The sequence below is a fragment of the Dermochelys coriacea genome, chromosome 15 (assembly GCF_009764565.3).
Source record: "Dermochelys coriacea isolate rDerCor1 chromosome 15, rDerCor1.pri.v4, whole genome shotgun sequence".
Lineage (NCBI taxonomy): Eukaryota > Metazoa > Chordata > Testudines > Dermochelyidae > Dermochelys > Dermochelys coriacea.
Window position 1 is genome coordinate 18,714,904 of NC_050082.1, and position 26,156 is coordinate 18,741,059.

Here is a 26,156-nt window from a genome sequence, read left to right on the forward strand (position 1 = left end):
TGACTTTTCAACATAAATAACCTAGGTGTTTTTATGTAATACACATAGGCTATGTCTACACTTAGAGCTGGGTGTGCGATGCCCAGCTCCCGTGAACATACTCATGCTAGCTCTCATTGAGCTTGCTGGCTAAATATAGTAATATAGCTGGGGTAGCACAGGCTATCTGCAAACCCACCTGGACCCTGTGGGACCCTTGGGGTAGCTGGCCCATGCCACTGCTCGATACTGCTACCATGATGAGAACTAGCATGAATATGTCTTCTCAAGCTGGGAATCACACCCCCAACTGCTAGTGTAGACCTAGCCCAGTGGTTCCCAAACTGGGGGTTCATGAAATGTTACAGGGGATTCTCTGGAAAAAATTCCCTAATGGTGGACAGAACTGTCCCTAGGAACCCCAGGCAGCATGGGGCCAGCAGCCCGGAGCCCCTGGACTTCCTAGAGCTAAGCAGATCAAAGCAAGCATATCTATCACACTGAGGAGATTTAAACTTCAAGACTCCTTATAAGAAATGGAAAGGGAGGTGGATTTTTTTGCTGTTTTTTAAAATTAAATAGGCTGCTAATGTTGTTTTTAAAATTATTATGAAGAACAAGTTTAAGCTTTGTTGTAACGTGCGTTGTTTGCCTGGACTGCTCAAGACCTGAATGTTTGTGTAGGAGGAACTCTTTGAGTTGGCTTCTTAAATATCTTCATGCTGTTTCACATCTGATACTCCTTGATGAAACATAGGAACCTTGTCTTATAACAGGCTTATTCAGAGTGATACAAGCTATGAAAGTGAGATCTTGGAATAGAGTTGCTGTTTTCATAATGTAATAAAAAATACTGTATTGATTAATAATAATTAATAATAAATAGTTTGTAATAAGCATGTCATAAAAACAAACTTTATATTTCCAAGATCACTGCTTTTATAATTTATACTCAGGTAAAGGAGAAAATCCCTGGAAATATTCATTTTTAGGAGGGGGTTCGCGAGACTTGACATTTTAGTGAAAGGGGTTCAAAGGTTTGTTAAAGTTTGGGAACCACTGACCTAGCCACGCCCACACATACTCCCTCTTGTCAAAACACTTGCTGTGATGCATTACGCACACACTTGAGAAAAGTGTGATCCTAGAGCTCCATAAGAGCTAAATTGGCTTTTAAAAGAAATTATGGCCACTAGGTGAGGATCCTTACTTTAACTGATCTTTTTTGTGTAACTGTATGCCTAGCACATTGTGATAGCTGAGTGACAGCCATAATACTAATAGATAGATTTGGTCTATCGGCTCTATCAGCCAAAGAAGATATTTCTTTGTGTTATGGTCATGGATATTTGTATTGAGAAAAATGTAGCCTTAAAGAGCAAACTTATTAATGCTGAAAGAACTGAAATTTTCAGCCACAAAAAGCAGAGAACACCAGACCTTGGAGAAATTACTTTAATTTATTCAGCCCTTTTATAGAGGCATACATTTTAGTTGCTTGCTGTTAACGCTTCACAATAGCAAAGGAATTGCATCTCTGGGGTTCTGAAGAGTAATTAATGGTTCATTGCACACTGTACCTTAGGAAAAACTTTTTTAATTACCTATCAAAAGGACTCTGGAATTGATCAAATGGGGCTATCAAGGGGAAAGACTTAGTAAATAGACCTCTGGTTTCTTCATTCAAGAATTTAATAACATCAATCAGCTGTAAGGCCTCTTGTTAGAAACCAACCATTCCATCAGGGATTGTTCTTCAGTGCTGTAGGCCTTCAAGACTTTCCAGCTTCATGGCTGCAAGAGCACACATTTATTTTAGACATTTTTCTCTTTCCTACAAAGTATGATTAACTTGTTCCCCACCCAGAAGTTAGCTGCATGGTATTAGCGTGCTGGGTGTCCATTAATAGTTTTACTGAGGCAAGTCACCTGTGCACTTTCACCTTATCTGAGTGCCATGGGAGAAGAGACGAGAAGTTTTGGTCTATGGGTTTCTGCCTGAAGGCCTGTACAAGGGAGCTGTTCTTGTGGCCATCTGCATTAGAAGATGTATCGGAGCAGGGATGGAAGATGAATTGCTTTCAAAGAGCATTGGATAGATTACCCACTATTATAAAATCAGTTATTGGGGGGGGGCAGATCCAATGTCATAAAGTTTTCTCCACCCACACTGTTCTCCAGTGCCTCATGCCTCACTTCTGACCCCAGGTCTCCATCCCAAAGGTTGGGGAAAGACGATTTAAGATTGGTCACCTTAAAATTCATATTTTAAATTCTGTGCAGATTGGGCAGTGTAGAAAAGTATGAAAGAAAACCTAAGGAAAGTTTTCTACTAACGAGATCTATTAAAGAATGGAATTGCCTCCTTGGAGAAATTGGGGAAGAGGCTTGCACTATAGAAAACTGGAATCAGCACTAGATAATATAGTACACTGACAATCTTTCAATGGACAGGTATGAACCAGTTGACCAAACAGGCCTTTTGCATCCTTAATTCCCCTTATTCACTCTCATGCTCTGTATTGTTGAGTGTGACCTGCTACTGCATGAGTGTCTTAAAGACACAATTGCTCTTTCTAATGAATGCAAGTGAAGTTTTAAGAGTCACGGTAGTTTCTTGGAGTTGGAAAAGAGAACTATTACTATTTTAAAACAAAAGGAGTTTTTCCTCCGTAGGAACTGCAGCCTCAGTCAAGCTAAACATGGAACACTTCTCCATGGGCCAGTGTTCGTACAGTCCAAGAAGGGCCCATGTGTCAGATACTGCAGAACTGTCAGCCCACTTTTGCTGTAGTCTCTGTAAGCAATTTTCTTGTGTCCTGCTGTAGCTGAACATTATGGGCTTGTGGGTGGTAACAGAACTTTCAGAAATGGTTTTGCATAATTCTGGTGAAGTGACACTGTTTTCTTGGTAGTGATTTGAAATCCTGATCCTTTATGCTGGGCTAGAGAGGCCAATGCTGAGTTTGTATTTCCTTTAAACAATATAGAATGTTACTACAACCTGGATGGAAGGAAGCAGGAAGAGAGCTCAAGTTTAGTGTGTTTGGGAGACTGCAAAGTGTAATGTGTACACCTGCTTGTTCAACGTAAAGGCAGAGAACTCCTCCGAAGAGGAATGCAGGGAAAAGTTTGAGTATCTCCACAGGTTGTTCCTAGTTTACCTGTCCATCTCCTTTCTGAGCCAACTCTTGCTTTAAACTGGCAGATGCACAGTATCACTCATATAGTAAAGGACGCAAGGATTGTGTAACCTGAACAATTAGTGCACCTTTAGCATTTAATAGGCTTTGATGAAAAGGCAAATCAGCAAATCTGTGCAGCTGCTTACCCAGCTGTGTTCTGAGCACCCGTTAGTGCCACCAAATTGAGCACCACTGATTGGACTCCTTTCCACTTGCACGAACACTACATGGGCACAGACAGCACAGGGAGAGATTAAATGGTATCAACTCCAAAGCACAGGTTACCCATGATTAGTAGCTCTGAGAGAAGTATTCAAAACTGTATTTAATATATCTGAACCTCTTAGATATGAAAAGGTGGGCTGGAAATCTCCTGGGAACACCTTTTCGTCCTAGGTTTGTCATTTCTGTCTGTAGGTTGGGCTGGAAGTGAAGAATCTCCAAGATATTTGGTTTTTGAGCTTGGTTCTTAAGCGAGTTAAGATTCAGGAAGAAAAAAGAATAATTTATCTGAACTAAATAGTGTCTTTCTTACAATTTGCAAGAATCTATGCATCCTCTCCTCCTTCTGATGAAGAATATGCATATGGATTTACTTGTTTTTAACAGCCACTTCGATGTAACCAGCACTTTTGGGGGGCTACCTGCTATTACTAGCAGGTGGCTTATTCAGAATCACATGGTAAGATCTATATAGCATATATGCATTCATTACTGCTTTGAAATCATTTGCTACCATTAGAATGAAGAAGGAAGTGAGAAAACAGCGTTGGCACATTCTTCATATATACAAAAGCCTTTCTAAACAAAATCTGTTAGAACTGACAGCTGCCATGGGGAATTTCCAGTTGTGCTAGAAACTCAGCATGGAAATTCTTGAATTCCAAAGCTTCATCAATTGTAGAGGAACATTAAATATTATTAAAGAGATGACATTGAGGATATATGAGACTGTGAACCTGTAAGGATATCTACCTCTGAGAGAGAAATGGCACAACTTCAGCATTTATACTTGAAGTGCTAGATGAAAATTGGGGCAGAAAAGCCCATTGTTCTGTTAATTGCTCTTTTATCAAATGTGAACTAACAATTAGGAAATCCTCAGCTGGTATAAATCAGTATTGCATTTAATGATAAAATAATATTGTATCTGTATTATAGAAACACAGCAAAATTCTGAATTTGGATCTGCACCAAAATTCTGAATTTGGATCTGTCTTTCTTTTAACACTGAAGAAGATTTATATTGCATACTCCACCTTCTGTTCCTCATGCAGAACTCCTGATGGTGTGTGTGGCCAGTTTTAAGTGGCGACCAACTGCAGAATAATCAATTGGGATCTGCAGTGCTGACCCAAGAGCAGAATTTTTTCCACAATCTGAAAATCTTTCTGGGGTGACCTCTTCAAATTGCATTTCTTGGTCTTTCGTATGTGCAAGTTTTGTCAAATCTGACCAAATCAATCAAGAGCTGTGGAAGGACCATCCAAAAATATTTCCTCTCCATCAGTGATGCACAGTTAACACAGATGCACCTGTGCAATGGCATTTTAAAGCTCATTTCATTTCTGTACCCTGGGTATATTGCTGGTTGTTGCCTCCTATCAGTTCCAGGGAGAGGAAGGTATTCCTGTACATTTCTGAACTGTCATGTCATGTTACACTCCATTGTATCACATCAGAAGATGAAGGCGAGGGGGGTAATGGGACAAATCCAGCCAGAAATTCAGATTATCCCTTTGGAAGTTTTGTTAAGTGCATCCCCATGAAGCTGAATCTCCTAGTCCATGTAATGCTTTAAAGTAGTTACTTTAAATGCCCTGGGACTAGGGGTTTTCCTCCTTTTGCTTAAAATTTGCATCTGAATTAGTTCAGTTCAATTCTGAAGTGCATACGATTTCCAAATACATCCCTTAATACACCTTTAAAAATATACATCTCTTGATTCTGGTACTTATGCAGAGAAAATCCATCTTAGTGGATGCCTCTCACAGCAGTTCAGCAACGAGAAAATCAAGGTTTGGGGCTAATCACGCAAGAGGTGTTTTTTATAAAAGCGTCAGGCAGTTTTACTCTGCTGCCTGAAATAAAAATGAGTTGTGGACTCGAAGTCAGTGCAGTGTTTCATTTTAGTAGTGTCGGTGCTTGTTTGCTTTGCCTGTGCCTCTTGTTTTGTGTGAATTTAGTGCTCATAAAAGTAAGGGACTCTTAACACTAATAGAGCCACAGATATGGTACTAGTGCCAGTTGGCAAGATATAAGCTCCCTACCTTGGTATGTCCACCATATACCTCTGCCAGTTCACTTCAGCTTGATCTGCGTGCCTTCCCAGCTTCTGAACAGTGCCTGCCGGTTAAGCCATGTGATGGTTTTGTGGCTGGAAATATGGAGCCTTTATTTTATGTTTCTCGAGTAGGTGTGAAATATTCTTGGCTTCCATACTACCACCTTCCTCTGAGATTTCGCAGGCTAAACGGTCAGGCTGGATCACCACTTTGATGGGAGAACTCAAAGGAAAACCTAGGTGTTCTGGGAAGTGATGTTAGTGATGCATCAGGGACAGTCTTTTCTCTAGCTTGGTACTGAACCAAGTTCTCCATCGTGGGGCAGGGGTGAACTGTCCCGAATTCTGGGCTGTGTGCCTGTGGCTAAAAGGAGCCAGAAAGTAGCTGAACATTCCACACCTGGGAATTCCTGTGGAATGGAGAGAGGTTCCTCAGAAAAGCAGCACCATGTCTCCACTTCACAGCCCCCAGTATAAGGGTATGGTCAGCATGGGCGTAGTTGGGGGGGTCAGGAGGGTGCCCCCCTCCCCAACTGCAAGTCTTGGGCAGGCTTGGAATTTACCCCACACACACGTGTGGCCCCATTGGCCTGACTGGAGCTTCCCCCCAAATATAGAAGTCAAACTAGGCCTATGATTGTCAGAGTACTGGGTGTTCTGGCTGTTCTTGGTTGTCAGAGGGTCCCATGGTGACCAATGCAGTACAGACATAAAACAGAGCAAGTCTTAGTGAGCTGCACCAGCCTCTAGCAGTCCCAGAACTCCAGCAGTACAAAGGTGATGTACAGCCACCTTCCTTTCCCACATACACTCCCCCACTGGGAGATGCAGCTCAGAATTGAGGCCATTGTCCTTTGGAGCTGATGTAAAACCAGGCTCCTAATCATGGTGGTTATTAAAGATCCTATGACTTCTGCAAGAATAGGACTGTTAGCCCAGATGTTCTGGCCAAAGTTCAGCTGGGTAATTAAATTCCGCATACAAAAATTTCCTTGCAGTTTCAACTAATTATAGTATTCATAGGGCAGACATCACCAAGTGTCATTGTTACACATAGTCTAAGTTCTTTTTTCTTAGCATGTGATCAAATGTTCAGTCTTGCGATGACATGCTGTGGTAATATTAGTGCTCCCAGGTTCTATGTGGAGGTAGTAGTCCTTGGAGAAGAAGCTGGGTGAGCAGCTGGACCAGGGGTGGGCAAACTTCTTGGCCCGAGGGCCACATCAGGGTGCAAAACTATATAGAGGGCCGGGTAGGAAAGGCTGTGCCCCCCAAACAGCCTGGCCCCCACCACCATCCGTCCCCTCCCACTTCCCACCCCCTGAGGGTGGGATAGCTCAGTGCTTTGAGCATTGGCCTGCTATGGGGTGGGATAGCTCAGTGATTTGAGCATTGACCTGCTAATCCCAGGGTTGTGAGTTCAATCCTTGAGGGGGCCATTTAGGGATCTAGGGCAAAAATTGGGGATTGGTCCTGCTTTGAGCAGGGGGTTGGACTAGATGATCTCCTGGGTCCCTTCCAACCCAGATATTCTATGATTCTATGACTGCCCCCCTCAGAACCTCCCCGCCATCAACCCCCTGCTCCTTGTCCCCTGACCAGCCCCTCAGGGCTCCCCGCCCCAAACTACCCCTCCCCCAGGGATCCTGCCCCCTATCCAACCCCACCCTGCTCCCTATCTATCCCCCCTCCCCGACCGGCCCCCCCGGGACTCCCACATCCTATCCAACCCCCCCGTTCCCCGAGTGCCCCAGAACCTCTGCCCCATCTAACCGCTCCCTGTCCCCTGACTGCCCCCTGGAATCCCCTACCCAACTCTGTCAATGCCGCGCGTGCTGCTGCCACCCGCTTACCATGCTGCTCAGAGCGGCAGGAGCTCACAGCCCTGCTCCCTGCACGGCGGCATGGCTGCGGGGGAGGAGGAACAGTGTGGGAGGAGCCGGGGGCTAGCCTCCCCGGCCAGGAGCTCAAGGACCGGGCAGAAAGAATGTGGCCCGCGGGCTGTAGTTTGCCCACCTCTGAGCTGGACAGTTTGCTCTCTGCCTTAGTCTCTGAGTCAGTTCTTGAAGTAGAGTTGCTGTCTTTGAACCAGGCGTTGGTGTGAGCTGAGATTGCTGAAAGAAGGGTTTGCCCTATGTGCTATTTGATCAGCTCTGTTCTGGGACTGATGGTATATATATACACACACACACGCACGCACGCACGCACGCACGCACGCACGCATGAACATCCTGGAACAGAGGTGGTCAAATAAGGCACACTCAGAATATGCTCCAGGTCTGTTCTATTGATGTGTCATCCACTGGGAAGACAATTTGCAAGGCCCCGGAATTCTGCTGTTGCTCAGCAGAGTGGGGATGCTGATGTAAGAAGATGGGGCACTGTTATTCCTTTTTTGTTGAGAGCTGCAATGTAGTGGACACCCTCTGTGGAGGATCATGTCACAACTGAAGGGAAGTCAGGCAATGGGGTGGACATCAGCACTTGCTACCCAACTAAAAACTAACATACATAGCTGAGATATGCACAAAAGGCAATGACAACTGTCATGCACACAAGAGAAAATAGATGATGATAGGCATAACGCACCCACTTTTTATTTAATGTCTATAGTACATTATGGAATTGGAAGCCAGCTAAGTGTTTGTTTCATGTGTGGCTGACTGGCTGCTTCTTGGCTTTCAGGAACTGTTGGAGGGGCACACTACCTGTTAAAAGTGGCTTTAGTTTGTCAAATAGCCACTTAATTTTTTTCTCCTTTGCTTTAAGGGCCAATTATAGGACTTAATGTGTTGCGTTCTCAGTCTTTATTAATCTGTATGTATGTAATTTGCCTTTAAAACGATGTAAAGATGGGCTAGTCTGAATTGTACAAAATATATCTCTATGGCAGAGACAGTAGTTCAGATCTGACTAAAGACAACAACATTAATAATGTAAAAACCCCCCACCTTTTGGGTTCTGCTGCTAAGTCTACTCTACCCCTAAAAACGCTAAAGGGAATTCCAGAAGGAAAGTCACATATTTCAGTTATCTCCAGCCAAAAAGCTCAGTCAGAAACTGAAGTAAGCTTTGTGGCTGTCTCATTAGGATACTGTTCCCCCAGATTTCAGAGTAGCAGCCGTGTTAGTCTGTATTCGCAAAAAGAAAAGCATACTTGTGGCACCTTAGAGACTAACAAATTTATTAGAGCATAAGCTTTCGTGAGCTACAGCTCACTTCATCGGATGCATTTGGTGGAATGCATCCGATGAAGTGAGCTGTAGCTCACGAAAGCTTATGCTCTAATAAATTTGTTAGTCTCTAAGGTGCCACAAGTACTGCTTTTCTTTTTGTTCCCCCAGAGGGTCACAATGCAGTTTACATTAAACTCAAGATAAAAATGATACTGAAGCTTTGCTCCTGCCTTTTCTTCACTACCTGAAAATAAATATATGACTTAGAGCTAGTGCACTGGTTTATTGCCTTAATGTTATTAACCCAAGTGCACCCAGAGGTGGGGAATTTGTTTTCTGTATACTCATCGCAGAGTATTCAACTTCTTTGCATGACAGATCTGGGGAGCGTTTTCTCTGGAAGTTGGGGGAGGGAAATCTTTTAAGTGTTTCAATGTTTGAGGCAAAAGTTCTAAGTGAAATAGGGATAAACATTTTCACCTACACATCTACTGGTAGAGGGAAAGAGGAATAGAGAAAGTACCATTGCTAATGCAGCTTCAAATAATTGGGCAGATGGTATCAGAAATAATCTGCTGTCAGTGGTGTAGTTTACTGTGTTCTAGAGTTCTTTGCATTTGCAGAGCATTTTCAAGTGGAAAGGGCCCTCTGCAGACCACTCCCCCTCCAAACCCTAAGGGCATGGTTGTCAATAAATTATGTTCTGTGAGTCACTAGAAAAAGATTTCACAGGCCACTGGTTATCCATGGAATAAAGTTTGAGAACCACCGGCTTGAAAAGATCAGATTAAAGAAAAATATGTGGACTATAAATGAGGAAATTAATTTAAACCAGAAAGATTAATGCATGCATTACATGTGTGAATAGTTATGTGTTTATGAGATGTCTCCATCCCTGTACAATACAAACTTCACTTCCGTAGGTGCCTGATTCAGGAAAGCACCTAAGCACATCCCTGAGTCCACCCCTATTTGGGAAAACTACTTAAGTCCATTCTTAACCTTAACCAAGTGCTTATGTGTTTTCCTGAATCAGGGGGCATGTTAGTTAATACACTAATAATTCCCTACAAATTTGTGTGAATCATTTTGCTTCCTGTTGGGGGAATACAGTTATTGCATTGTATTGTGGTCTTGATGTTTCAAGATGAGGTAACTTGTTATGGTTTTATGAGAGAAAGTATCTATATGGAGCTTGGTTGCCAGCACAGGGAGAAAGTCTCTCTTGGTTTTGTTACAAATATGTAACTGCTAGAAATCCAGTAAGAATAAAAATTGAAGAATCCAGAAAAAATAGTAAAAAGAAAAGGAGGACTTGTGGCACTTTAGAGACTAACAAATGTATTTGAGCAAAAGCTTTCATGAGCTAAGCTGTAGCTCACGAAAGCTTATGCTCAAATAAATTTGTTAGTCTCTAAGGTGCCACAAATCCTCCTTTTCTTTTTGCGGATACAGACTTACATGGCTGCTACTCTGAAACCAGAAAAAATAGTGGATTCCATAGACCTCCACACTGTCATGATACAGTCAATGCCTCTTAATAGGGATATGTTTAATAGGGACATTTGCTTAAGAAGAATGGCTGGGAACAATTTCCTCCCAGTATCTTTTTAAAAGGCATGAAAATCAATTTTTGGGTATGCATTTGGATTATGCTGGACAACAGAGATAGCTAGAAAATGATTTTTTAATTTAAATTCAACTGCAAGGTTTTTAAAGAGCCATTTATAATTAGCTGATAGGAAATTGCTCTTTACATTTAGCTTTAAAGTGCCTAAATGCATGTGATTGTTCCATGCTGTACCAGACAGTTTTAACTCTCCTTTCATTTATACAAATGCTGTAAAAGTGCCGTGAGGCCCCAGGAAGTACATGAAGCACACTGCTGCAGTCATGACCCATCAAAAATGTCTATGGAAGTTTTGTCTGAACTAAACTTGTAGAATTTGAGCCCAGAAAATTTTTTTTTTAAGTTTCTACAAGGTTATTTGTGCCTGCATAGTGGACCTGTACCTCTGATATCATATGCTTTATGGACCTGATCCAAAGCCTATTTAACTTTTTTGATGGCCATCATCTGTTGTTAATGAGGCATAGTTAATTTGGACATTTTTCTGTCCCTATTAGCCAGATTAATTCTGGGTGATGCTTACACCTTCACTTTGTCCTTTCTGCCTAACTCTGGGAGAGATCCTTCCATAAGAATACATTTACTACTCCCAGTTCCTGTGTTCAATCTAATATAAAGCATCTAAACATCAAGGATTTAATGCTTCCATTCTCAGTGCTAAATCAATGTTCTTTATGCATTAGTTCTAGAGGTTCATGCTGCACCATAACTCTTCCCAGATACAATAAACTTGGTTTATTTTCAGTCTGAAATAAACTGTGCTATTTAAAGTAAAAGAAAAATCTTGTGGAATTAATACAAGGCTACAGTTCAGTTGTTTGCTTTTCTTTGTATAAGTTGCAGCTTCCCCTCCTCTATCCCCCACCCCTCCAAGCACTCAGTTACCAAGAGGGAACTACCTGCAGAGTAAATTATGAATTGCATTGTCCTGCTAGGACCCTGAAATATTAATGACTGCTCATTATAGTACCAGCAGAGCAAACTTTACTATGAGACAGATTTACTCAGTCTGTGAATGGCCTGTTGTTTGACTATTCACTCCTCCGGTAGCCCTCTATTTGTACATGGATAGAAAGGTACATTGTGCTGTTTAACCATTTGACCAGAGATGAAAGTAGGTCTCCTGCAAACCAGGGAAGAGCCCATGTTGCCAAACGTTGTGTTTCCTCCAGAGACTATAAGAAACTTATTAGGTGAAAAAAGAAAAGCAGTACTTGTGGCACCTTAGAGACTAACAAATTTATTAGAGCATAAGCTTTCATGAGCTACAGCTCACTTCATCGGAGCTTATGCTCTAATAAATTTGTTAGTCTCTAAGGTGCCACAAGTACTGCTTTTCTTTTTGCGAATACAGACTAACACGGCTGCTACTCTGAAACCTGTTATTAGGTGAAAGTAATAGCAACGAATAATTGTATTCAACTGTCCTTCTCACACTACAATATGACAGTAAAACCGTAATGAAATCCAGTGTGACAGGGGTATGTACCAGGGCTTGCTGTCCCTCAACAAGAACTCAGCATTGGAGGATGCTGATATCTAGGAGCGACCATTACTCTGTAAGTGACACAGGTTTATCCTGCCATTGTGCAGCTGCAGGCCCGTACCATGCATCTGGCAAGGCAGGTTGCCACATGCCAATGGTGAGACGTTGAGGCAGGCACTTCTGCTGTTGCTGCATCGCTAGCAGTGAGCTTTTCCTCTAAACCATCCTGCGGGTCCTACCATGTTCAGGTCCACTCCCTCGCTGTAGGTATGTGGCAAGCACCCAAGAGAATACATTTTGGGAACCTTGAACATCTAAAGTCAGGGTGTGATGGGGTGCCTAATCTGCACTGTCCCTGAGAGTCCCAAGGCCCGCCAGGGACATCAGCTGGTGGCTCCTTCATGGAGCCACGAGCACGGGTGTGTACATGGCTTGGTTCACTCCTGTCCCAGACACCTGCCCCTTTTGTGGCGAGAGGGAGACCCTGGGACACATATATTTGGAGTGCGCCAGGTTGCAGCCCCTATTCCACTCCTTCTAGATATATTATTACATTTTTGGTTGCACTTTTCCCGTCACCTTCTCATCTATGCACTCCCTATCCGTGTCCTCACAAAGTCGTAGGATCTCCTTGTCAACTTCCTCTTAGTCTTGGCCAAAATGGCCATCTACAAAACCAGGGAGAGGAGGTTGGCCAACGCGGTTTCCTGTGATTGTGGGGCCTATTTCCACTCCTCAGTCCATTCACGCATCTGGGCTGAGTTCCTCTGGGTGGTGTCCTCTGGCTCCCTTGACTCCTTCGAGGAGCAGTGGGCACTTCCGGGGTTCTCTGCTTGGTGTCTCCATCAGGTTCCCTTCATTTGTGACCTCACTCCTGATCCTGTTCTATCTTTAGTTGTCCTCCACAATCATTTGGAATCCCGGACCTGTGGGTCCTCCCCTTAGGCTGGAGGGAGGTCCTTTAGCAGTGGGCAGGCTTCCGCCTGCCCACTTCCTGGATCCCAACAAGACTGGCCTTGAGAGGGTTAAAAACAGCCTAGGGAGGCAGCCAAAGGAGTGGCTGCAAGGAAAACAGACAGGGTGGTGGCTGCAGACAATTAGGGCAGCAGCTGGACCAGCCAATCAAGGCCCAGCCGGCTCATATAAAAGGAAGCTGCAGACCAGAGTGAGTGAGTCTGCTGTAGGGAGCCCTAGGGAGAAGACTGGCTTCCTAGAAGGCTCCTGATGGGCTGCCAGGACTTACAGGCTCGAGGAAGAGGGCAAAGAAACTGGAGCCAGAGGCAGGAGCAGAAGGAACTGAGGATGTGGGGAAGTAGCCCAGAGAATAGAGACAGTGAGCTGGAAGGAAGAGACAGCAGGAAGTTGCTGTTTGCAGGATCCCGGGGCCTGGAGTAGTGGGCAGGCCTGAGCCTCCCCCCCCACCCGCGCTAGCCGCTGAAGGAGCAGCCCAGCTGTGGACTGTCTGGAGGAATGTGAGGAATGGCTGGTCTCCTGTTGGAGGAGTCTATCAGAAAGGGGAGAAACTGGATGGTGACATAGCCGGAGGGCTGTGCCGCGAAACAGATGCCGAGAGGAAGGCGTCGTAATGGATCTGGAGGCGAGGACAAGAGAGCCACCACCACCTGAGGGCACGCCCACTGGGGCTGAGCTAATTCCCAAAACACCCAGCAGGTGGTGCCAGTGTGGTGAGTAATCCTGTGACAGTGGGGAATGAGTTTGATGCTTAGGACATAATAGTTACTTTTGTTGGTGGGTCCGATGTGGCAGCAGGTAAGCCAGCCTGAACATATAAGTCTCTCTCGGTCAAATTATCACCAGTAGAAGTCTGTCAAAACTCCCTTTGCAAAAGGCATCTATAGCAGAGCACTGGCCAGTTGGGATTAGGCTCCAAAAGTTCATTTCCACCATTGAGAATAAAAGTGATCAGGAAAGAAGGAGCTGCTCGGGGGGGGGGGAGGGTGAAAACTAGCATTATATCAATGGATTCAGATAGAAATGGCATAGAAAATGACGGTGTCTCTGTTAAAATGTGATTCATGGTTTGATTATTATCGATAATAATGACACCTCTCACTTAATAGCCTTTATCTGAGATTAGTACAGGGACAAAGATTTGGCTCAAGTTCTGCTGACGAATGTGTGTGTTCTCATTTGCTTTATGAATGCGAAAGAAAGAAAAAGAAAGATATGAAATGGAAAAAGGGGAAAGTCCAACAGGTGCAACAATAGACTTTTCCATCACAGTTAATGATAACTCTGGAGATGACCATGGAATTGGTGTGTGAAGTTAGATGTGCACCAGGCATACGGGAAAAGGGATTATATTAGTTTATCTGACTGGCTTTTGGTATTTATTTACGAAGCACTGACATATTGTGCTGGGTGATGAAGTAAATGGAGAGGAAGCAACTGCCCTGTCTGAAGAGCTCACAATCCAGTAACCAAATCCTACAGAGTGCAATGTGGGTTCAGACCCTTTCACCCATCCAGAGCCCCATTAAAGTCCATTGGGGCTCCAGGTGGGAAGGAGAAGTCTGCCTGTACGGCACACCTTGCAGGATTGGGGTTTGAGTTAGACAAAGGGAACAGGCACATCATATACACAGTCATTGTTAGGGGTGAAATTTTTTTAGAACACGTTTCTTTCCGTACTGGATTAACATTGAAAGGCTTCAAGAAGGAGAGATTTCACTGAAGAGTGAGAAGGATCATGGGTGTTGAACGTTTGCTTGCGGGGGGTTTTTCCTGGTTGAGTAACAGGGCTGCAAACTAATACTTGAGAAAACCAGGAAGAGTTCAAAAGAGGAGCAGAAAGTCTAGTATTGGAAATGGTTGGTATGATTTCAAGATCCTCTCTGTCTGTCAGTTGAAGTCCTGATAGGGGTTCTTAAACTGGGGGTCCTGACCACTTAGTGGGTCATGAGGTGGTTACGTGGGGGTTGCAAGCTGTCAGCACCCCTGGCAGCAGAGCTGAAGCTGTCAGCCCCACACATGGCCATGCCCAGGGCTGACAGCTCAGCCCCACCATGCCTAGGGGGTTGCACTCAGAGGCTTGCTGTGTGAAAGGGGCAACAAACACAAAAAGTTTGAGAACCACTGTATAGGGCATTCCTTTGAATAATGCATACAATGAACAATGATTTCCCACATCCAAGATGGGGCGGGGGGGAGCAAAAGACCCCCATCCCTTTGACATCACACGGAGTTCTTTCAGCACTGTAATTGACTTTGCTGTTAGGGAAGAATCAGGAGATAGGATATAAGGATTAGCTTCAATTAATTGAACAAATGTTAGTGTCATTCAATGATCCAAAAACTGGCTGGACATGGCAGTCGATGCCAAAGTGGAGTCGTCAAATACTTCAGTGTAAAAAAGCAGATAGGAATGTAATGATGTTTGCAGAGTAGGAAAAGCACAAAGTATTTTCAGCTGCCATTTTGGGAGAACTTGGATTGTTAGTGCTGGGCTAATGGCTCTGAGGACCTGTCTAGAATAACAAAGTGACTTAGTATTACCGATCTAAAGTGCTCCTTATCTTGTATCTGCTATCCCCAACTAAACTGAAGTGTGGAGAAAGAAGAATGTGTTGATTTTCTTCTCTAGTGATAAAGGTGGCTTGAGACAGTGGAGGCCTATGAGGCAATACTGATTTTGAAAAGATTATCCACATGGAAAAAATCATCCAGACATAATATTTCTAGATTTTTTTTTTAATTTTCTTGAAGAGGCTCTGATTTTCCTTTCTTCCCCCAGGTCAAATCTAATCATCTCCTCCTTTAAGAGGAGATGTGTTATCGGGCCTCTTTCTTCATACTGATGGGAACTTTGGATATTATATTATCAATCCAACAGGAAAAAACTGAAGCATATCTTGAAGTCAGTAGTTTATTATTTTTGTCCCTTCATTCTAATTCAGCAGGACAAGAAAAAAATCCATTACTCTACAGGAAGAGAGGGTCGTAGAATACTTCAGTCAATCATAGAATCATAGGACTGAAAGGGACCTCAGGAGGTCATCTAGTCCAGTCCCCTGCATTCAATACCTTCTACCAGGAGGAATAATAATAGGGTTATTAGAAAAATTAGGATGGGGCTGGAATTGTCAGTTCTACAGTCGATAATTAGCCTTGTTGCTGAATAGAGTTAGAGCTAACTCCTAAACCAAAGGTCATCAGTTCAGATGTATTAGCATCTGAAAAGTGTCTCTGCTTATTGTGCCTATATTGAATTAGTAGGTGTTCTCAGTCCATTTCCTGTTGGATGAGTGTCCACATCTCCCACACACACAAAATCACTACATCTAAACTAGCTGATACCCTTGTTGGAATGTGTGCTTTTATATTCCCCTAAAACAAAAACCTAAAGGGGAAATGTAAAAACACGCATTCCGCCGACGTGCACGAGCTGAAATTGTGGAAAAGCAGCATCGCTTGCCCCATAACCTCAGCCATGCAGAACACGATGCCATCCACAGCCTCAGAAACAACTCTGACATCATAATCAAAAAGGCTGACAAAGGAGGTGCTGTCGTCATCATGAATAGGTCGGAGTATGAGCATGAGGCTACTAGGCAGCTCTCCAACACCACTTTCTACAAACCATTACCCTCTGATCCCACTGAGAGTTACCAAAAGAAACTACAGCATTTGCTCAAGAAACTCCCTGAAAAAGCACAAGAACAAATCCGCACAGACACACCCCTAGAACCCCGACCTGGGGTATTCTATCTGCTACACAAGATCCATAAAACTGGAAATCCTGGACGCCCCATCATCTCGGCATTGGCACCCTGACAGCAGGTTTGTCTGGCTATGTGGACTCCCTCCTCAGGCCCTATGTTACCAGCACTCCCAGCTATCTTCAAGACACCACTGACTTCCTGAGGAAACTACAATCCATTGGTGATCTTCCTAAAAACACCATCCTGGCCACTATGGATGTAGAAGCCCTCTACACCAACATTCCACCCAAAGATGGACTACAAGCCATCAGGAACAGTATCCCCGATAATGTCACGGCTAACCTGGTGGCTGAACTTTGTGACTTTGTCCTCACCCATAACTATTTCACATTTGGGGACAATGTATACCTTCAAATCAGCGGCACTGAGATGGGTACCCGCATGGCCCCACAGTATGCCAACATTTTTATGGCTGACTTAGAACAACGCTTCCTCAGCTCTCGTCTCCTAATGCCCCTACTCTACTTGCACTACATTGATGACATCTTCATCATCTGGACCCATGGAAAAGAAGCCCTTGAGGAATTCCACCATGATTTCAACAATTTCTATCCCACCATCAACCTCAGCTTGGACCAGTCCATACAAGAGATCCACTTCCTGGACACTATGGTGCTAATAAGCGATGGTCAGATAAACACCACCCTATATCGAAAACCTACTGACCGCTATTCCTACCTACATGCCTCTAGCTTTCATCCAGATCATACCACTCGATCCATTGTCTACAGCCAAGCTCTATGATATAACTGCATTTGTTCCAACCCCTCAGACAGAGACAAACACCTACAAGATCTCTATCATGCATTCCTACAACTACAATACCCACCTGCTGAAGTGAAGAAACAGATTGACAGAGCCAGAAGAGTACCCAGAAGTCACCTACTACAGGACAGGCCCAACAAAGAAAATAACAGAATGCCACTAGCCATCACCTTCAGCCCCCAACTAAAACCTCTCCAACGCATCATCAAGGATCTACAACCTATCCTGAAGGACGACCCATCACTCTCACAGATCTTGGGAGAAAGGCCAGTCCTTGCTTACAGACAGCCCCCCAATCTGAAGCAAATACTCACCAGCAACCACACACCACACAACAGAACCACTAACACAGGAACCTATCCTTGCAACAAAGCCCGTTGCCAACTCTGTCCACATATCTATTCAGGGGACACCATCATAGGGCCTAATCACATCAGCCACACTATCAGAGGCTCGTTCACCTGCGCATCTACCAATGTGATATATGCCATCATGTGCCAGCAATGCCTCTGCCATGTACATTGGTCAAACTGGACAGTCTCTACATAAAAGAATGAATGGACACAAATCAGACGTCAAGAATTATAACATTCAAAAACCAGTTGGAGAACACTTCAATCTCTCTGGTCACTCGATCACAGACCTAAGAGTGGCTATACTTCAACAAAAAAGCTTCAAAAACAGACTCCAACGAGAGACTGCTGAATTGGAATTAATTTGCAAACTGGATACAATTAACTTAGGCTTGAATAGAGACTGGGAATGGATGAGTCATTACACAAAGTAAAACTATTTCCCCATGTTATTTCTCCCCCCCACCCCCCACTGTTCCTCAGATATTCTTGTTAACTGCTGGAAATAGCCTACCTTGCTTGTCACCCTGAAAGGTTTTCCTCCTTCCCCCCCCCCCCCCCGCTGCTGGTGATGGCTTATCTTAAGTGATCACTCTCCTTACAGTGTGTATGATAAAACCCATTGTTTCATGTTCTCTGTGTGTGTATATAAATCTCCCCTCTGTATTTTCCACTAAATGCATCCAATGAAGTGAGCTGTAGCTCACGAAAGCTTATGCTCTAATAAATTTGTTAGTCTCTAAGGTGCCACAAGTAATCCTTTTCTTTTTGCAAATACAGACTAACACGGCTGCTACTCTGAAACCTGTCATTCCGAAGGATGTGGCACTGGGTTGTGTTCCAAAGGGACTAAAGATGGAGAATCATATTGTTAGCAGGCTTGTCTGAGAGAGGGCTTTATTTTGGGAAGAGGGGAAAAGAATAGCGGTTGAGTAGGTAATCTCACCCAGAACAGGGGGCTGGACTTGATGACTTCTCAAGCTCCATTCCAGCCCTACATTACTATGGCTTCCTGATTCTACATGCAGAACTTTCTCACTTGTTTTCCCCCCTCTTTTTCTTCCCTCCTTCCCCCTTTTTCTCAGCATTTCTGACATTCTCCCCTCCCCTGCCAGCCAGAGGCTAGCAAAGCACTTAACACATGCTTAAGTTTATGCACATGAGTAATTCACTTGCAGGAATAGGGGGCATTTGAGTGTAACTGCTTTGGGATTAGATTTGGGGTAAAATATGCACATATCCAATCATTACAAGTAATCTTTATTGATGCTAGTTCTTTGTTCCATTTCTTGTCTTTTTCATTTGCTATTTGATAGTGATTCTCTACCCCTCTGGCCCTGACCCTGCCATTGGCTTGAAAGTATGAAATCCAATCCCTTCTGAAATTCTGCGAGGAGTGGTGATGTTTTTTCCCTTTGTTGCTGAAATTAGGAGCCAAGTTTCTGCATGTACATTAGATCCATCTGTAGCAGAAAAGCAAGAGATAAACCCACACTAGTACCCATCCTACTGGTTTGTTGGAAAGAACACATTCTGTATTAAATACTTTAAAGATTCATGAAGCAACTTTAATTCCATTTGCATGTCTTCCTGGAGGGTAAAGCTGTCAGAAAACTCTAAGTATATTGCGTAATCCATTTTGAAACTCAGTGTATTAATGTGTGCAAGCAAAACTCATTCTGATGCTAGCAGATATACAGAGAGAGGGGGAAAGAGACTAGGAAAGATTTTCTTCCTCTGGTAATCCCCAGTGGTGTTAGCCATTCAGAAAATGGGGTAGCTCAAAATGATTTGGAAGACAGAAAATAAAAGACTGGATCAAAAGCAGCTGCAGCAAAAGAGAGCAGGGAAAGGAGATCCAGATAAATGTAAGCAGGGGAATAGTCCCGCTATTGTGGGGAACGTTCCTGGCTTCTGCACTACCCCAGTGAAGTGGGCTAGCGAAAGGATCTGAGTCCTCGCTCCCACTTCCTTTACCCAGTGGCCTCCCTGCCCTTGAGGGCTCCCCTTCCACTCTCCTGTCTGGCAGAGTCCTTGTAACCCCAACAAGGCTGGGCCCAGGATTCCTGGGGGGCTCGACCCCCAACCCTGCTGTGGTCACCTAGGACGGGCTAGAGTGTCCCCATTCCAGGGTCCTCTCTCTGCACTGGGCACTTCTCTGACCCACTGACCATTACATACAAGCTAAAGCAAATGCAAGTTATTTAATCAACAGTTAATTTTAAAAAGAATAAGGGGAAATGGGAAAGGTTAAAGGAAACACGTCACCCCGCTCTGTGGCAGGGAACATCACAAACAGTGTCTCTGGAACGTCAGGGCAGTTCACAGTCTGTTCCTTGTAAGTCCCAGGCCTCCTGATCAGGCCCTGGCTGTGCTGCAGGGTTGCTGTGGGTTGGACACTCGCTCTGGTGGTGGCCACACGCTCTCAGGCTCTAAGTGGTAGGACCCTTCTTCCCAGTGTCGCCCCCGCCCTGTCAGGGTTATGATTCAAGCCTGGCCTGCAGAGCCTCCTGGCTGAGGCGTCTCCCTGTGCTGGGCCCACTGCCCAGGGTCCCTCTCACTCTCCCCAGCTACTCACCGCACCCAGCTCCGGACTGCTCCAGCCCCAGCTCCACCGCTCTGTCTCTGCACTGCTGCTCTGCCTCCAGCTCCCTGGGCTGCTTCTTTGGTCCCTCTGGCTCTGGTTGCTGCAGCTCTGCTCCCCAGGCAAATCTGCTCTGCAGGCTGCTTCTGTGACTCTGCTCCAAGCACTGACCTGCTTCCTGGGCTGCTTTTCTGGCCCCTCTGGCTCTGGTTGCTGCAGCTCTGCTCCCAGGGCAAGTCTGCTCTCTCTGGGCTGCTTTTCTGGTCCCGGCCCAGCTCTGCTCCCCATTTTAGCTTGGGTCCCTGCTTTCTCCTTAGCTTGGCCCCTTTCTGTCTGACCCAGGCAAATCCAACTCACACGGAGGATGAGACCTCCCTGGCCTCCTGACACTCTGATTAGCCTGCCCACCCTGTCATTCAGCCTGACCTGGAGCATTGGCCTCTTCCCATTGTTCCTGGGGACTATCAGTCTCAGGATCCTGGTTTCCTATAGACCCTTCCCCTTTTAGTACTGGGAGCTAGTAACTAAAACACCCCCACTGAATGTTAGTAAGGGGGCAACAGTCCCCTTACATAAAGGAAGCTTTCCTTCTCCTTTTTTGCTTTGGAGTATACAGGGTGTAAATTAAGTTGTTGATGTGCCATCAGTGACCATTTACTTTCTGATTGGCCTGATTTTTAATGTGTTCTAGTTTTTTTGTTAAAGTTTCTGTTACTCCCATGAGGTTGGTCTGTAAAGCAAACAGCCTGCATATGTGTCTGCAGCTGAATAGACAATGCTCATGGTTAGACTCTAGAGCAGTGGTCCCCAAACTGTGGGGTGTGCCTCTGTCGGGGGGCACAAGAGGAATGTCCAGGGGGCACAGTGAGGCCTGGGCCAGCCCCATGGGGGTCGGAGAGGGAGTGCCACCCAGCCCCACTCTTCCACCAGCTCTGCTCCAGCCCTGCCCCTCGCCCGGCTCCTGGCCACAGGTCCCCAGCCCTGGCTCCGGACCTCAGCTCTCGCCTCTGGGCCGCAGCTCGGGCCCCTACCCCAGGGGGTGGCATGGACATATTCCTTTCATGGTAAGTAGGGGAGCAAGAGGTAACATTTGGGCACCACTGCTCTAGAGATTGGAAGAAAGTTGGTATGTTGGGGAACTGGCATAACAGGAGGGGGACATTGCATGAAAATTATTTCTGGGGTGGAGAAAAATATTCAGACGTTGAGCTCCCGGTAACATAAAGAAAAAATCCCCTGTGGGTTCCTAACCTGGGCTTTGGAATAACCAGCACAGAGAATACTCCCTAGCATTCATCTTCAGTTTTACAAAAGCATGCCGTCTGGGGATTTGGGGAATATTGGATCTATGACAGGTGCAAGGAGAAGTAATTCACATACCGGATTTTAGCCATTTCTAGACACTTCAGAGCAGTGCTTAACTACAGTAACGACAAATATTTCCACTTTGTTTGGAATCGCTGGTCTCAGGTTAAAGCCATGCTCCATGCTAATTTACCTTTGAGGAAAAATGTTGTTCATGGTAAAGTGCATGATTCTGTTCCTTGCCAGAAAATGAGAGTCCAGATAATGGTTCAGGATTTTGGCTTGTGAGGCTAATTTAGGATCAGCCTTTGTTAAAGTCCATAATGAAGCTGACTGGTCAACTGATTTTTAAGACAATCAATAACCACACACATACATACAGTCAAATGTTTACCCTTGGGTATGTCCTTTCTGGAGTCAGTGGGGTTACACTGATTTTAATGAGGGCAGAGTTTGGTTGCCAGTTGTTTTAATATCATGCCCTCACATGGTAGCTTCTATTCATCATATTGTAACCAACCCCACTGCAGGGATTCATAGAGAGTACTGTGGTACACCAACTCCTTGTATATTTGACAGTGTACTGGGCATACAGCTAGCATTGTAGGCACTCCAAATACTCATCTCTTTATGCCCTAGCTCTCAGAGGGTGGGAGTGTCCCTAAAACACAATCACAGATCAGAGAAGGAAGGGGATTCATTTACTGGGGCTGCCAGAAATGAAAGTTGCAAATGCGCTCTGTACAAGTTCTGTAACAGTTTAAAAAAAAGATTAACCTGTTGACATTTTACCCAGAATCTTCTCGGTTTCTTCATCCATTCTTATGACCTTGATCCAGTAAATAAAATTTCATGACCCAACTTAGATCCTAGAATTTGACTGCTTTATCTTAGTCCGTCTAGCTACTTCTGAAGAACATGCAATGCAAGAGCCATCGTAAAGTGAGAAGATTTTTTTAGTATGTTAGATCAGTCTTTTCATTTAGAGGCAAAACACTGCTTTCCAGAAATATTCTGCTAATAGATGTGAAAGAATTAATTGAAGGAAAGTTAGTATTTGAATTGACAGCAATGACTCACTTCAACAGAAACCAATTTTATCTTAACAGAGTGCTTTTTTAATAGTGTCCCACTGCACACCACAAAATAAGCACTGATACAAGAAAACATCCTCGTAAACGTGAGCAAAAGAAATTGCTGTCAGATAATAATGCATTGATTTAAGCACCCGATTCAAGTGAGAAACAGAGGGATCAAATGGAGAGGTTTTGTTTTAGGATTGTGTGTGTTTGTTTTTTAATGTGGAATTAAAAATGGCGAGTATCTTAGCTGGCACTGAACTTGACAGCTAGGGTATAAAAACAGGCTTGGCGCTTATGGTATTTCAGTCCCATCAGTAAACCAGCTATTGGAAAAACTCAGCAAATGATCAGGACCAGAAGGCAAAGGAAGATTATTTGAATATCCCAGGCTAAGGTTTTCTGAGCCTTGCACTAGATTTTACGAGTCTAACATTTTCAGTGAGCCACTGTCATAAATGGGACTCTAAAGTAAACATAGAAATCGGTTTCAAACCAAAGTTGTGGCTGGGGTGCACTGTGAAGAACAAGGTGCAGCACTTCTGTTTGGGATTCTCCTCCATGTGAGTGGCATGCATGTAAAGGTGTTACCTCTTCATTGTGGTCTCTCTTTTCCTGGGCTAGCTGTAGATTTTACAACACATCTCCAATTTATCCGTAATCTCTCCAAATCCTCTTTATCTTCTCCTTCCATGGCAAGCCATCCCAGGCCTGCAAGGCAGCCCATCACAGCTTTTGCCTGCTCTTCAGATCCTTTCTCTGCCAATAGCTCAAGGCGAGGAGGGAAATCTCAAACTGGTAGCACTTCTTTTTTGTGAGCTTTCCTTCCTCACCCAGTGGGCTTTGGAGAAGTAATTGCTCCATTTTAGGGCCAGTAAAACTTCTGATACTGTGCAATCTTCAGTAAACCTTTGGGCCTGACACAGGGAAGAAACAGCTCTTTTTAGTTTACTTTCATTAATGCTCTATCTACAGTAATTTTATGGCCCCATTCCTGTGGTATCCGAGCACCTCATAAGTGCTATTATCCCCATTTTACAGAACTGAAGCACAGAGAGGCTAAGAGATTTGCCTAAAGACACGCAGAAACCCTGTGGCAGAGCAAAGAATTAAATCCAGCTCTCCCGCATACTAAGTTAGTGCCCTAACCACTCAACCATCTTTTCTCTCTAAGCCACTCAGCTCAGTCCTACTCTGCTTAAGGTTTATGAAACATCTAGGTCACATTGAATCTGCTCAGAGGCTTAATATGGGTGTTAACATATAATGACTCTCAAGCTAGCTTTACATCATCTCACTGGCATAGTTATTCCTGTATCCAGAACTTTTGGCCTAATTCGGATCTCGTGTGATCATGACACCTGTTTAATCCAATTGATTCTGGAGTTGCTCTTGATTTGGGAGCAGTGTAAACAAGATCAGAATCAGACCCCATGATACCTTTATTTACAGGTCCTGCTATTCTATTGCATGCTTTCACTGAATACCCTGTGAAATCCTTCAAGGTGCGTGCAGGATCCCATGCCCCAGAGTGGGAAATCCAGCATATTTCATACTTTCTAGCTGGTGACCCTGTGTGCTGCTGCATTTTAAAATAATGATCCTGATTGACTTCTGACATATGCTGGTATGAGTGGAAGGAGAACTGGGCCCAAAGAAAGGCATTTTTAACTAGTAGAACTTTCACAGCTCTTGCAATATTCTGCTCTTCTCCAAGTTACTTTTAGACAACACCAGAATGCTTCTTACACAAAAGCTATGCCTAATGGTCTTCTATATAGCACAGATCACTGGCAAGTGGGCTGTAAGTAGCTGCGGTAACACTGTAATCAATGACACAGCCGCCCCGTCTCTCAGAAAATGGAGTTGGAATGAGAAGAAATTATGAGTAACAGCTCATTTTTTAAATTCATAACAGATTCCCAGAGGTTACCCAGCAGTCAAACCACTGTCATCCCCAAAAAACTAACTGCTAATGGTGGGGAAAGAAGTCATCATATACTGAAGTGATGAACAAAGAGGTCAAAAAGTTTGACAAGAGCAGGAAAAGTCATTTCCTATGGTATCATTAACAGTATTTTAGAGGATAGGCTCCATAATTGCTATGATAATTGAGAGTGAATTTTGGCTGTGAGAACATATAGGTAATTTTTTAAGTTAATGTCTATGTTAGTGAGAGAGATTTTCAGTAAAATGAGGCAGCATGTGCAGTAAAAGGGGCGCTGACTGGGAGACATAGACACTACTTCTGGCTGTGCTGCTCACCTGCTGTGTGAAGCACCCACACCTGAAAGAGAGGCACTAGGGAAGAACAGATTCAGGCTGGGAGGACAGACTTCGTTAAAAACCCAACACTCTATCACAGCTGAAAATAAATATTTTTCCAAGTTCTAATACCGATCCATCAGCTCAAGAGACGTAAAGGCCATTTGCAATGCTACCACCCGATAACTCCCAATAATCACTGTCCAATCCACTGATTTGCATGGACATATGGATGAGTATTTGGTCATTCTGACTTTAAGCTTTTGGAAGCATTGTATTTTGTTGCATTTCTTGCACTGTATTAGATGCATTTTTGTTTTCTTCTCTGACTGACATCATCACTGATACCAGTGCACAAAAAGAGAGCGCACAATGCTCCGAAGAGTGTGCCTTAGGGAACTCATGCAGCAGACCAGCTGTGCTAGCACGTATTTTCAAGTAGCTGCGGGAGAGGCTTTGCACCTTTTGCAAAAATTCACACGTTTTCCGATCCTACCAAAGTACTTTATTTCTGTATCTTCAACAGAAGCAACGAGTTTAATTCACAGCAATAACCTTGTCTTGCATTGAACTCACTGTGCTGGTGTAGACAATTCATCCACAACGTAGGTCTCTGTAGTCTATAAAAATGAGCATAGCAATTGCAGAAGAAATGAGAGAATGGTCTGTGGAGGACAGGAATAAGCCAGTATTTATTCCAGGCTTTCTCTTTGCTTTATCCAAAACTTCATGTAGAGACTGATTTGTAAATATGGCCTCTCAAATTGTGGAGATATGTTTTGTAAATACATCCATTTGTTTGCAAGCCGGACAGCTGCGCTAATAACATTTGTGGGTTCAAATTCTTGTTTGCATGGGAAAATGTGGTGCTGGCTTGAGTATAAATGAAAAATAGTCTGTATAATTTTGAGATCTACTTTTAAGCCACTTGAAAATATGGGGCTTGATCCAACTTCCTTTTAAGTCAATTGACTTCATGAGCAGAAGCAAGCCATAGTCCTTAATGTCTTGTTTTCACCTATTTCTGGAGTCTTATAATAAAACATATAAAGGCTGTACAGCATTTCATTTTGTATGAGACAATTTTAACCTTGCTGCAACTAAAATCCTCTACAAATTCTGCCTACATGCAGGCACATATGCAAATATATGGTTCTGTTGTCATTAAGGTGATTAAATGTTAGCAGCACTTAACTAGGTGATTTTTCTTCAGGGTTAAAAAACCTGGGGAATGCCGTTCATTACAATAGATCAGAATGAACAAGTACTCTGTGTCCAAATGCTAGGGAGGAAAGAGATGAAATCCAATCTTCTGCATGTTTA

At 44.0% G+C, this 26,156-nt stretch overlaps 1 protein-coding gene across 6 annotated transcripts in view; it reads left to right on the plus strand.

The window, feature by feature from the left end:
• The window catches only part of GALNT9 (polypeptide N-acetylgalactosaminyltransferase 9), a 327,400-nt gene that overhangs the window by 157,923 nt on the left and 143,321 nt on the right, over nucleotides 1-26,156 (plus strand). The gene's annotated exons all lie outside the window — the stretch shown is intronic.